The 15,039-nt window shown below is 43.5% G+C and overlaps 1 protein-coding gene across 2 annotated transcripts in view; it reads left to right on the forward strand.

Moving 5' to 3' along the window:
- Positions 1–15,039, forward strand: part of vgll3 (vestigial-like family member 3) — a 108,212-nt gene that overhangs the window by 38,880 nt on the left and 54,293 nt on the right. The window lies entirely within an intron of this gene.

Consider the following 15,039-nt stretch of genomic DNA (forward strand, 5'->3'; position numbering starts at 1 on the left):
TTGATGGGAAATGAAGTACAACTGAAGCCCAGAATCAAATCATTGATTTTATTTCACTTGGTGGTAAATTTTCTCATGTATTCAACATGCACTAATTTAAATAAGCATCTCGATCAATCTTATCTTTTACATTCCTCATTGAAATATCACTGTAACTTTGGGCTAGGGCTTAAATATGAGTTACATTACTACTTAGCTTTCATTTTTCTCCATATGTAGATGGGTTGTATACAGGGTCTTTGAACTGCTCGGAGGTTAAGACAGAAATGCAAGGGACTTTTGATATGGGAGAAATATCTGGCTTTTGAAGAGTTAAAACTATGTCCTAGATGTTTTCATTTTGGCAGGGGTCAACTGTTGTGCCCATTGTGAGGGTCTAATTAATGTGGTAAAGTTTATACGAACCATCTTCAGTAACCTCGCTACCTGCCAGCAATACTGAGAATGAGGAGCAGGAATCAGTGTGAGAAAGCTGGAGCTGTGTTTTTGGCAGCTGTTCTACTCAGTCTTGGACTTGTTTGTGTGTTAGTAATCTGCTGCCTTCATACTTAGAGATGGACATGGGATAACTGCTCTAGAGTGTATATTGGCATCAGCCTGAGGGGGTGGTGGGGGGGATTGCAGCACACCATAACACAGTGGTTAGCACTGCTGCCTCACAGCGCCAGGGACCTGGGTTCAATTCCCGGCTTGGGTCACTGTCTGTGTGGAGTTTGCACGTTCTCCCCATGTCTGCGTTGATTTCTTTCAGGTGCTCTGCTTTCCTCCCATAGTCTGAAAGACATGCTGGTTAGATGAATTGGCCAAGCTAAATCCTTCCTCAGTGTACTTGAGCAGGTGCCGGAGTGTGGTGACTCAGGGATTTTCACAGTAACTTCACTGCAGTGTTAAAGTCAGCCTTACTTGTGACTAATAAATAAGCTTAACACGGGGTCCCACTAACTCTAACTCCACCACTGAGAGAGAGGATGATTTATGAGTATACAAAAGCACACTGTGAATTACTTCTTAAAATTACACCTTATAAAAGGGCGCAAAATTCAAAATATTTCTTATCAAAACATCTTATTGAATAAAAGTACTTTTTAAAATTAAAATATCGCAAACAGAGCCTCAAAAATATTTGGGGTGAATGTTAATTTCGAAACCATATCTAAGTTGTTGTGACTGAACTGGCTTGCCCTCCTCTTCTTAAGCATAGTAAGAAGACTCAGAACACCAGGTTAAACTTGTGTTGTGAGACTTCTTATTGTGCCGACCCCAGTCCAACGCCAGTATCTCCACACCATCAACTTCTTAAGCACAGTTGATGAGAGTGGAGGAGGCGAGAATGAGTAGGTGAGAAATGGAATAGGTCGTGATAGTACGAGCCTTACAGCAAACTCACATTCAACCATCCACGTTTATAATTAAATATTTCACAAGTTTAAGATGTGCCGTCACTAGGATTTGCTTTAGCTTTACACTGAGAACCAGGAATCCTATCCAACCCCTTACAAAACATAATAACACTGTCCATCAGCATGGAGTCTATCCTGTGAGGACTGCACTCAAAATCTAACATAACTGTAGAATAAAAGACATGTTCTAACATATCTTGATCGATTTCAAAATCTGAAAGAAAAATTGCAAATGTGGAAAATGATTCGGTCTTTTAGTAGTCAAAAACTTGAAATCATTGAAACCCTACAGTGCAGAAGGAGGCCATTCGGCCCATCGAGTCTGCGCCGACCACAATCCCACCCCACATATTTACCCGCTAATCCCTCTAACCTACGCATCCCAGAACTCTAAGGGGCAATTTTTTTTTAACCTGGCCAATCAACCTAACCCGCACATCTTTGGACTGTGGGAGGAAACCGGAGCACCCGGAGGAAACCCACGCAGACACGAGGAGAATGTGCAAACTCCACACAGACAGTGACCCGAGCCGGGAATCGAACCCGGGACCCTGGAGCTGTGAAGCAGCAGTGCTAACCACTGTGCTACCGTGCCGCCCGAGTGTAAAACATTTGGATAAAACAGATTCTAACTTTATCAGACGGAGACTGACTCCTCTAAGTTACTAGCAGCTGTCATGATATTATTTTGGATTATTGTGACTTATTCTGAAAGGTCGCTACTAACTATGCTATTAGTATTTTCCTCAGCCATTCCTTTTGACTCCAACCTTCCATCCGAGTTTCTGCTACATTTAACTGTGTTACTGACCTCAGAGACTTGACAGCTCGCTAAATCATTGATGTCACTATTGTACTTCTCCTTTGTTGGCGTGGATGGTGCATAACCCCACTCCACTGTGCTATAGACCAGGGATGGACTGTTGAAACTAAGCTGGGTGGTGACATTCTGAGATTCTGCAGGTATAGCTGTGATAGAAATGGATCTATTTTCTACTTGCTGTGGCAAGGATGTCGAGCATTTAGAAGTCCTATGCAAACTGTACCGTCTACTGTCTTCATTCACTGAATCTGGTGTAGGACACACAGCTGATTTTCTGTACAAGGGTAGATTTTGCTGTACGCCATTATCCCCCTGACCAACTAAGCGCACTGTGCTCAAGACAGATTTCTCATCTTCTGCACTTGTAACATATGAGTAGTTGATCGCTCCATCTTGCAACATGCTCAGTCTCATTTCAAGTGTATCAACCTTTGAGCAGGTATCAGGGGAGTGACGATACATGACGTAATGAAGACCATCTCCTTCTTCACTGGCCATTGATGTCAATGCTATACCAGCAGCAGTGTCATCATCACTCTTCCGCCTTTCCTGCTCCTCTCCTACAACACAAACAAAAGTTTACGTGACATGAAATTAGAAATTGCTAAAAATACATGGCAGTTTTTGATAGGAAAAAAACCCCTAAAAATTCAGTTATACATTCTTTTGACACTAAACCAAATAAGAGGACATTAGGACAGATGACCAAAGCTTGATCAAAGAGGTAGGTTTAAAAAGGAGCATCTTATGGAGATTTAGAGAGGTTTTCGGGAGCCAGCTGAAGACACAGCCATCTCTGGTAGAGTGATTAAAATCGGGCATGCCCAAGGGTAGGAGTGCAGATATCTCAGGGTTGTAGTCTAGAGGAGGTTACAGAGATATGGAGCAGCAAGACCATAGCATTATTTAAAAACAAGGATAATAATTTTAAGATTTGCTTAATCAGGAGCCAGTGTAGGTTCATATCACAAGAGTGAACTATGGACAGCATTTGGTGCGAGTCAAGATATGGTCTGCAGAGTTTAACTTTGGTATTCATATGATCTTTTACTCTGAGAAAAACCATTCATCAGAGCTGAATATTTGTGCTTGTCCTTGAGTGATTAAAGTGACTTTAGTTTGCCTAGAACCTATTGACAAAAATTTATTGCTCTTAGGTCACATTTTAAACACACTTCTTAACTTTATTGCATTAAACACCAGATCTATGACTGGCCCAATATTATGACAAGCACTGAGATTTAACATGTCTGCAATACAGTATCCCCTTTTCAACGTTATCCAGTTTCTCAGTTTCACACTTCTAACACCAGACATCATTTGTGTGGACATGGGCTGAATGTTTCACTGTTCATTTAGCAGCTACTGAAATAAGAAAAAGTGCAGAGTGAGCGAATCAGTCAAAAAGACATGGAGAATCGACAATTCAGGACTTTCCCCCCACACAGTGGAGCCGTAACTCCACAGCATGTCAGCAATGTCACTGATCATTAACTATCCAGAGACCAAACCTGATTGACTGAAGGTGGGTGAGGAGGAAGGGCAGTGCGGGGAGAGGGGAGGGGTGGTTAAGGGCAGAGGCCTGATTTTGGGAGGGAGCTAAGGAGGGGGTGGATTGGAAGCCTGGTGGTGTTGTAGATGGAGGGCCTGAAACCTGATGGCGGCACCCAGGTCCAGGTGGTAGGTGTGAAGACACTTACCGCTTCTAGGAGGCTGTCTCATTCTCCGGTGCTTTGGAAATCCAGCTCTCAACAGTTAATATTTACAATCTGAATGGCAATGAAGGCTATAAACTCATTGGGCGGGATTCTCCAGCCACACTCGCCCCAAGGCCGGAAAATCCCACCTTGGTCAACGGACCTTTGCATGGTCCGTGTTCTGTCTGCTACAATTCCTGTGGCGGGTGGGACTGAAAAATTCCACCCATTGTGTAATTTAAACTTATAAACCACCTGCTTGGATTGGGTTAGTCACGCACCTGACTTCAGCATCAGTTAAAGCCAGAAATGGGTGGGCTAGAGGTGAGTTTGGACCGGGAAATGGATTTGAGGTTGAACCCCTTCCCACCCCTCTTACTTGACCCAAATCCATCTCTTTTTCGAAATTAAAATTCAATACCCAGCCACTGACCAGTTTTACTTCATAGAGTCATATGTACCTTTGTTCATTTTTGTATCATGTCAGCTGTGGCTCGAGTTGGTAGAACTATAATCTGGGAGTCAGCAGCTTGTGGATTCAAGTCCCACTCCAGGGGACAAAAGTCCATGCTGATTCCAGCATACAGGCAATGTTGCGCAATTGGAGTTTCCATCTTTCAGATGAGGTGTTAAACCAAGGCCCTATTTGCTCTCTCAGGTGGGTATAAATGACACATATTTATCCCTATATCAACATCACTAATTCAGATTTCCTGGTCACTTGTGGGAGAATGCTGTGCACAAATGAGCTGTCATGTTTCCTATTTTACAACAGTGACTGCACTTTAAGAAGTATTTCATCAGTTGTACAGCATATTGAGACGTTCTGAGATTGTGCATGACCCCATACAACCATAAGAAATAATGGTAGGTGTAGGCAGGAGGCATGGTAGCACAGTGGTTCGCAGTGCTTCCTCACAGCGCCAGGATCCCGGTTCAATTCCGGACTCGGGTGACTGTGCGCAGTTTGCACATTCTCTCCGGGTTTGCGTGGCTTTGCTCCGGTTTCTTCCCACAGTCCAAAGATATGCGGGTTAGGTTGATTGGCCATGTTAAATTGCCGCTTAAAGTCAGGGGGATTAGCAGGGTAAATGTGTGGAGTTACAGGGATAGGGCCTGGGTGGGATTGTTGTTGGTGCAGGCTCGATGGGCTGAATGGCCTCTTTCTGTACGGTAGCACAGTGGTTAGCACTGCTGCTTCACAGCTCCAGGGACCTGGGTTCGATTCCCGGCTTGGGTCACTGTCTGTGTGGAGTTTGCACATTCTCCTCGTGTCTGTGTGGGTTTCCTCCGGGTGCTCCGGTTTCCTCCCACAGTCTAAAGATGTGCGGGTTAGGTTGATTGGCCATGCTAAAATTGCCCCTTAGTGTCCTGGGATGCGTAGATTAGAGGGATTAGTGGGAAAAATATGTAGGGATATAGGGGTAGGGCCTGGGTGGGATTGTGGTCGGTGCAGACTCGATGGGCCGAATGGCCTCTTTCTGTACTGTAGGGATTTTATGATTCAATCATTCTAAACCTGCTCCACCATTCAGTAAGATCATGAGTGATCTTTGTCCACCACCACCTCCTCAAGTGCAACTAGGGGTGGGCAATAAATGCTGGCTAGCCAGTGAAGTCCATGTCCTATGAATGAATTTTTTTAAAACTCCACCTCCCTGCACTATTCCTTTATTCCTTAATTGCCTTTGTACCAAAAATCTATCAGTCTTCGTCTTGAATATACTCAACTTAGCATCCACACCTCTCTAGAGTAGAGAATTCCAAGGATTCGCAACCCTTTGAATAAATAGAGACAAATGCTTACATTTGTATAGCACTTTTCATGACCATTGGAAGTCTCAAACCGCTTTACAGAAATTTTAACAAAACTTCTTATCTCAGTCTTAAATTATCAATCCCTCAATCTGAGATATGACCCTGCGTTCTCGATTCCCCAGTTGGGGGAAACATATTCTCAGCATTTCCTCTTATATGTTTCAATTAGAATACCTCTCATTATTCTAAACTCTAGGGTTTAGCTACTCAATCTTTCCTGATGGGGACAGTCCTCTCACCCTAGAAACTAATCTAATAAACTTCACTTGACTCCCTCTAGGGCAACTATTTTTTTCCTTCGGTAAGCTGTAGTTTAGTTTATTTCATAATGTAAGTCTACTTGTGACACTAACACTGTAATGAAGTTACTTTGAAAATCCCCTAGTTTCCACACTCCGGTTCGGGTACACTTTTGATTTGATTTGATTTATTATTGTCACATGTATTATCATACAGTGAAAAGTATTGTTTCTTGCTGAGGGAGAATTTAGCATGGCCAATGCGCCTAACCGGCACGGTCTTTCGGACTGTGGGAGGAAACTGGAGCACCCGGAGGAAGCTCACGCAGACACGGAGAGAACATGCAGACTCCGCACAGACAGTGACCCAAGCCGGTGATCAAACCCGGGTCCCTGGTGCTGTGAGGCAGCAGTGCTAACCACCATGCCGCCTCTTTACTCTTCAATCCTTTCATTATAAAACTAACATATCATTTGCCTTCCTAATTGTCAGCTTTCTGTGATTCATGTACAAGGACACCCAGGTCCTTCCGAATACAAATATTTTCAGTCTCTCACCATTCAAAAAATATTATTTTTTCAAAACTTTCCTATCGAAATGGATAACTTCACACTTAGAATACAATGTAACAATCTACCATGTTATTGCTCATGCACACAACCTATGAATATCCTTTAACAGCCTCACTGCATCCTCCTTATTTTCCCATTATTATATTGTCACCAAACCTGGGTACATTACACAATCCCTTCATCAAAGTCACTAAAATAGGTTGTTAAAAACTGAGGTCCACTCCCTGCTTTTGTCCATTAACCAATTTTCAATGGATGCAATTATCCTCAATTCCAAGAGCCCTTGAGGGCAGCTAATGGAATGCATTTGGAAAATCCAAATGCATCATGCCCACTGATTTCCCCTTTAATCAACATCTTGGTTACCAGAAAATGCTAATTTTTCTTTTCTTTTGTTTTGTTATAATCTATCAGGGAAATTTGCTGCAATTTTGCCTGAAATGGGGTGGGATTGCAGCAAAGAGTGAAGGACAATTCCACGTCTTCATCCAGAGTTCCATTTACTCAAGCCCAGGAGATAGGGCTCAGGTCCCCCAGACGCTTTCCCTTTCTTCCACTTGGTCTACTGCTTCTTTCTTGGATTCATGTAGACAGTGGCAGTCAGCCCAGAGTGGCAGAGGAGTAGACTCTCTTGGTGATAGGAATCTTGCTGTGTCCTGCTTTGAATAGAGTGAATCTTACCTCCATAGAGCCAAAGAGGTGGGTCTGTCTACATGCCCCTGTCTACATCAATGAGGACGAAGTAGAAATGGTTGAGAGCTTCAAGTTTTTAGTTGTCCAGATCACCAACAGCCTGTCCTGGTCCCCCCATGCCGACACTATAGTTAAGAAAGACCATCAGCGCCTCTACTTTTTCAGGAGACTTGGGAAATTTGGCATGTCCGCTACGACTCTCCCCAACTTTTACAGATGCACCAGCGAAAGCATTCATTCTGTTTGTATCACAGCTTGGTGTGGCTCCTGCTCTGTCCAAGACCACAAGGAACTACAAAGATCGCGAACGAAGCCCAGTCCATCACTCAAACCAGCCTCCCATCCATTGACACTGTCTACACTTCCCGCTGCCTCGGAAAAGCAGCCAGCATAATCAAGGACCCCATGCACCTCAGACATACGCTCTTCCACCTTCTTCCGTCGGGAAAAAGATACAAAAGTCTGAGGTTACATACCAACCGACTCAAGAACAGTTTCTTCCCTGCTGCCATCAGGCTTTTGAATGGACCTATCTCGCATTAAGTTGATCTTTCTCTATACCCTAGCTATGACTGTAACACTACATTCTACACTCTCTCCTTTCTGTCTCTATGAACGGTATGCTTTGTCTGTATAGCACGCAAGAAACAATACTTCTCACTGTATACCAATACATGTGACAGTAATAAATCAAATCAAATCAAAGAATTCCTATCCACCAGCATTCCAGAAGAAGTGAATTCTGGCAGTAGTATTGAGAGCTTCAAGAGATTTTGGAATTGAACCTTAGTGGTGGCAGTCACAGCTCATTGGTAGCAATCTCACCTCAGTACAAACATTGTGATTCCAGGATTTGAACACAAAAGTCAAAGCTATCATTCTAGTGCAGCACTACCAAACGTGTTGTCTTTTATATGAGACTTTAAAATGAGACTCCATCTTCCCTCTCAGGATGGTATCAACATTTAGAGGCTGAGAGTTTGTTTCCCCTCGTGGAAGGGGTCGAGGACCAGAGGGCATAATCTCAAAGTAAGGGGTCGCCCATTTAAAACAGAGATAAGGAGCAATTTCTTCTCTCAGGGGGTAGTGAATCTGTGCAATTCTTTACTACAGAGGGTTGTAAGAGGCTGGAATCATTAAACATGTTCAAGGCTGAGACAGACAGATTTTAATCAGTAAGGCAATCAAGGGACATGGGGATAAGGTGGGAAAGTGGAGGTGAGGATTATTATATCTGATCAGTCACAATCTCATTGAATGGTGAAGCAGACTGAATGGGCCGAATAACCTACTTCTGCTCCTAGGTCTTATGGCCCCCATGGCATTATTTTAAAGAAGTGCAAGGATCCAGTTGCCTTGACCAATATGGTAGCACAGTGGTTAGCACTGCTGCCTCACAGCACCAGGGACCTGAGCTCACTTCCCGGCTCGGGTCACTGTCTGTGTGGAGTTTGCGCGTTCTCCCCGTGTCTGCATGGGTTTCCTTCCACATTCTGAAAGATGTGCTGGTTAGGTGCATTGACCCGAACAGGAGCCGGACTGTGGCGACTAGGGGAATTTCACAGTAACTTCATTGCAGTGTTAATGTAAGCCTTACTTGTGACTAATAAATAAACTTTACTTTTTACTTTATCTCTCAGTCAACATCAAAAAAAGAAATGATCAAGTTGTTATCGCATTCCTGCTTGTGGCAGCTTACTGTATGCAAATTGGCTGCTGCATTTAATATAGTACAACAGTGACCACAATTCAAAAGGACTTCATCACTTGAAAAGTGCTTTTATACTGTCCTTTCATCATGGAAGATGTTATATAAATGAAAGTCTTTTTTACAAATTAACGATCTTAAAAATGCACAAAAACATTCCACTTATTAAATAAATTACGAGTTTAACCTTTTTAGAGCTTCAGCAGCATTTTTGTAGCATGTTCATTAACAGTTAACATAAGAACATAAGAACTAGGAGCAGGAGTAGGCCATCTGACCCCTCGAGCCCGCTCCGCCATTCAATAAGATCATGGCTGATCTTTTCGCGGACTCAGCTCCACTTACCCACCCGCTCACCATAACCCTTAATTCCTTTACTGTTCAAAAACGTATCTATCATTGCCGTACAAACATTCAATGAGGTAGCCTCAACTGCTTCACTGGGCAGGGAATTCCACAGATTCACAACTCAGTCCTAAAACTGCTCCCCCTTAATTTGAGGTCATGCCCCCTAGTTCTAGTTTCACCTGTCAGCGGAAACAACTTCCCTGCTTCTATCTAATCTATTCCCTTCATAATTTTATGTTTCTATAAGATCTCCCCTCATTCTTCTGAATTCCAATGAGTATAGTCCCGGTCTACTCAGTCTCTCCTCATAAGCCAACCCTCTCAACTCCGGAATCAACCTAGTGAATCTCCTTTGCACCCCCTCCAGCGCCAGTATATCCTTTCTCAAGTAAGGAGACCAAAACTGTACACAGTATTCCAGGTGTGGCCTCACCAGCACCTTATACAGCTGCAACATAACCTCGCTGTTTTTAAACTCCATCCCTCTAGCAATAAAGGACAAAATTCCACAAAATTGCCAATAAAATTGAATTAACAAAAGAGACAAAGTGCACCATTTTAACAAAATAACCATTCCACTGAGAATATTTAGTTCATCTCAAGTCTGCTTGGTGTTTTTAGGAGGACTGATGATGGTTACTACAAAAAAAAATTGAATAGTACAAATTAAGGGGGAGCAGTTTTAGGACTGAGTTGTGAATCTGTGGAATTCCCTGCCCAGTGAAGCGCTTGAGGCTACCTCATTGAATGTTTTTAATGCAATGATAGATACATTTTTGAATAACGTTCTGAATTACCTGCTGCCCTGCAAACCAACTCCTTGTGATTTTTTGGGTGGTACGATGGCACAGTGGTTAGCACTGCTGCCTCACAGCGCCCGGGACCTGGGTTCAATTCTGGCCTCAGGTCACTGTCTGTGTGGAGTTTACACATTCTCCCCTGTCCATGTGGGTTTCCTCTGGGTGCACCAAAGACATGCGGGTTAGGTTGATTGGCCATGCTAAATTGCCCCTTAGTGACAGGGGAATTAGCAGGGTAAATATGTGAGGTTATAGAGATAGGGACTGGATGGGATTGTTGCCTGTGTAGGCTTGATGGGTTGAATAGCCTCCTTCCGCACTGTAGGGATGCTATGATTCTATGAAAAATATTGTAACTTCCTGGTATCCTCACCATGCCATAAAAAGAGACATTTTCAAACATGTTGTCACAATGTGTATTATAATTAAATGGAAGATTTGTTTCGCAAAGGTAAAAATTGAGAGTGATGATGACATTTTTAAAATTAATTTCTATGGGAACTCTGCAAATTTTGAATGAGTAGACTGCTTTTAGAGAACTTCACTTCATCAGTGTGAGTGTCAACTTGCATTTCCATATATACCCCGACTGCCAATAAAATTGAATTAACAAAAGGGACAAAATCCACTTGTGCACCATATTTAACAAAATAACCATTCCACTGAGAATATTTAGTTCATCTCAAGTCTGCTTGGTGTTTTTAGGAGGACTGATGATGGTTACTACAAAAAAAATATTGACTAGTACAGATCAGTTCATTTAAATCTACACTTTAAACAGCATCTTGTATACAGAGTTCACCTGCATGCATAAATGCGATTTAATGGAGACAGAACTATTCCATTTGACCATCACATTATTTTTGACCAGATGTTTTATTGCCTAAAATGAAAGATGAGAGTCTGCATTTACAGAGGACACCGCATAGAACATGTTGTCAAGAAAGTTTCAATTACTGCATTTTGTTCTTTCTCCTGCCCTATTTTAAATGATGCTCCATTAGGAGTAAATGCAGAGGATTCCATAGGGATCTCTCAAGGATCTGCTTATAATTCTACAGGCTACCTAATTTCATGTATTGCAGCCTCAGATGTTCCTCCATGTGCAGCTGGATAGATCAGCATGCTTTAAAAATGTTTGGTCTTTTTTTGAGTGAATGCAGATGCTAGTGGTGAGTTGGTGATGGCTGAGAATCAACTCCCTCTTCCAGTGCTTCTTTTGCATTCACATCTCTACTGGAGTCCTCGCCCTGACAGTGACAATCCATCTCACCTTGTATTGGCTATAGCTGGGATTTTCCAGCCATGTCGTGGTAGGACCTGCCACGGGAGTAGCCCAACCAAAATATAAGTTTATTTATTAGTGTCACAAGTAGGCTTACATTAACACTGCAACAAAGTTACTGTGAAAAACCCCTAGTCCGGTGCCTGTTTGGGTACACTGAGGGCGAATTTAGCATGGCCCATGCACCTAAACAATATATCTTTCGGACTGAAGGAGGAAACTGGAGCACCCGGAGGAATCGGGGGGAGAACGTGCAGACTCCGCACAGACAGTGACACAAGCCGAGAATCAAACCCGGGTCCCTGGCGCTTTGGGGCAGCAGTGCTAACCACTGTGCCACCGTGCCACCCACTGACTTTGAGCAGGACTGGATGATCCTGGTGGTGGGCACGGCTGGAAAATCCCAGCCTTCTTGATCACTGGGTAGATTGTTTGTAAGTGCATTAAAGCTTTTATAGACCTCTATAAAAAGAGAGTCTATCATTTTTTGGGCGGCACGGTAGCATAGTGGTTAGCACTGCTGCTTCACAGCTCCAGGGACCTGGGTTCGATTCCCGGCTTGGGTCACTGTCTGTGTGGAGTTTGCACATTCTCCTCGTGTCTGCGTGGGTTTCCTCCGGGTGCTCCGGTTTCCTCCCACAGTCCAAAAATGTGCAGGTTAGGTTGATTGGCTTTGCTAAAAAATTGCTCCGTAGTGTCCTGAGATGCGTAGGTTAGAGGGATTAGCGGGTAGATATGGGGGTAGGGCCTGGATGGGATTGTGGTCGGTGCAGACTCGATGGGCCAAATGGCCTCTTTCTGCACTGTAGGGATTCTATGATTCACAGACCTGGGTTTCTGCAAAGATCTGACTGTAGAGGGGTAAACCAACCAGTATAACCATGGTCCACGTGAGACCCAGTGATATCAGTCCTCAAAAATATGTTCGGAAATTGGGAAGATGGCATGGAGTAGGGGTTCAAAATGTGACAATATCTGGATTATTTCACCAACTCCCGGATTGTCCAGGAGGAAATTAGGAAGCAATGTTTCATGAGAGAGATGGTGTTGGGAGATATGCTTCCATTCAAATGGGTAAGATTGGCACTCGTTCTGGGGATGGTGAATGCTCTTTCATGGTTGAAATCACCAATAATCTGTCCTGGTCCCTCTTCACCGTCGCTGCAGCTAAGAAAGCGCACCAACGTCTCTACTTTCTCAGGAGGCTAAGAAAATTTGGCATGTCCACTATGAGTGGTGAAGAAGGCATTCGGCATGCTTGGTTTCATCGGTCAGAACGTTGAATACAGGAGTTGGGACGTCTTGTTGAAGTCATACAAGACTTTGGTAAGGCCACACTTGGTATACTGTGTGCAATTCTGGTCACCCTATTATAGAAAGGATATTATTAAACTAGAAAGAGTGCAGAAAAGATTTACTAGGATGCTACCGGGACTTGATGGATTGAGTTATAAGGAGAGGCTGGATAGATTGGGACTTTTTTCTCTGGAGCGTAGGAGGCTGAGAGGTCTATAAAACAATGAGGGGCTAGATGATCAGCTAGTCAATATCTTTTCCCAAAGGTAGGGGAGTCTAAAACTAGAGGGCATAGGTTTAAGGTGAGAGGGGAGAGATACGAAAGCGTCCAGAGGGGCAATTTTTTCACACAGAGGGTGGTGAGTGTCTGGAACATGCTGCGAGAGGTAGTAATAGAGGCGGGTACAATTATGTCTTTTAAAAAGCATTTAGATAGTTACATGGGTACGATGGGTATAGAGGGATATGGGCCAAATGCGGGCAATTGGGATTAGCTTAGAACATAGAACAGTACAGCACAGTACAGGCCCTTTGGCCCTCGATGTTGTGCCGAGCTTTGTCCGAAACCAAGATCAAGCTATCCCACTCCCTATCATTCTGGTGTGCTTCATGTGTCTATCCAATAACCGCTTGAAAGTTCCTAAAGTGTCCGACTCCACTATCACAGCAGGCAGTCCATTCCACACCCCAACCACTCTCTGAGTAAAGAACCTACCTTGGACATCCCTCCTATATCTCCCACCATGAACCTTATAGATATGCCCCCTAGTAACAGCTACATCCACCCGAGGAAATAGTCTCTGAACGTCCACTCTATCTATCCCCCTCATTATCTTATAAACCTCTATTAAGTCGCCTCTCATCCTCCTTCGCTCTAAAGAGAAAAGCCCTCGTTCCCTCAACCTTTCCTCATAAGACCTACCCTCCAAACCAGGCATCATCCTGGTAAATCTCCTTTGCACTCTCTCCAATGCTTCCACATCCTTCCTATAGTGAGGCGTCCAGAACTGCACACAATATTCCAGATGTGGTCCCACCAAGGTCCTGTACAGTTGCAGCATAACCCCCACGGCTCTTAAACTCAAACCCCCTTAGGGGTTTCGAAAAAAAGGCGGCATGGACAAATTGGGCCGAAGGGCCTGTTTCCATGCTGTAAACCTCTATGACTCTATGACTCTCACCAATTCTTACAGATGCACCATAGAAAGCATTCTTTCTGGTTGTATCACAGCTTGGTATGGTTCCTGCTCTGACCAAGACTACAAGAAAATACAAGCCTCCCATCCATTGACTCCATCTATACTTCCTACTGATTCAGGAAAGCAGCCAGCATAATCAATGACCCCACACACTCTGGACATTCTCTCTTCTACCTTCTTCCATTGGGAAAAGATACAAGAGTTTGAAAACACATATTAACAGCTTCAAGAGCAGCTTCTCCCCTGTTGCCATCAGACTTTTGAATGGTCCTATCATATATTAAGCTGATCTTTCTCTTCACCCTGTAACTGCAGCAGTATATCCTGCACCCTATCCTTTCCCTCTCTCCTATGTACTCGATGAATGGCATGTTTTGTCTGTATAGCATGCAAGAAACAGTACTTTTCACTATATCCCAATACATGTGACAATAATAAATCAAATCGAATCAAGGGAAATAGATGTGTGTCAAATGAAACTAGGAAAGAACGGGACAGGAAAACAAAGGTGAGAAGAGAAGGTAGAAGCAGATTTTAAAAGTGTTTGGCCAAAAGGATAATATGCAGCAAGAATAAAGGAGCTGAGGGGACAAAACAACGGAGTAATAGGTCCGAATTGTACCACCTCACCTGTCCCAGAATCGAGGCGGGCAAGGCTCGCAGAATGGAAATCCCCCTTGGCCTCGGAGTGGGATTTGACGATCTCACCCGTGAGAGGTCGTAAAATCCCGCTGGTAGTTGGCAGGGAATATAGGGATGAGGAAAACAAAGTAAAAATGATTAGCTTTAAGACCCCTCATTCCCCTTTCAACAGTCCAGAAGAAATTGCTTATATGGCACTATTCGAGTATGGGAAATAAACTGGGCAATTACAAGCAATTATGTCACAGGAAGGTATAGAATTAATAGCAATAATATAAACTTGGCTGCAAACTGTGCAAGAGTGAGTGAAAATAAGCATATCAAGTTGTAACAATTTTAGGAGGAACAGAATAGGGAAGGGGGAGGTGGATTGGCAATATTAGTAAAGGAAGGAATATATAGAAAAGTTACAGTGCAGTAAGAGACCATTCAGCCCATTGTGGCTGTGCTGGCCAGTAAGAAAAAAAGAAACTAACTGCTCATTTCAATCCCACTTTCCAGCACCTGGTCCATATCCT

Source organism: Mustelus asterias, chromosome 17 (genome assembly GCF_964213995.1).
Source record: "Mustelus asterias chromosome 17, sMusAst1.hap1.1, whole genome shotgun sequence".
Classification (NCBI taxonomy): Eukaryota; Metazoa; Chordata; class Chondrichthyes; order Carcharhiniformes; family Triakidae; genus Mustelus; species Mustelus asterias.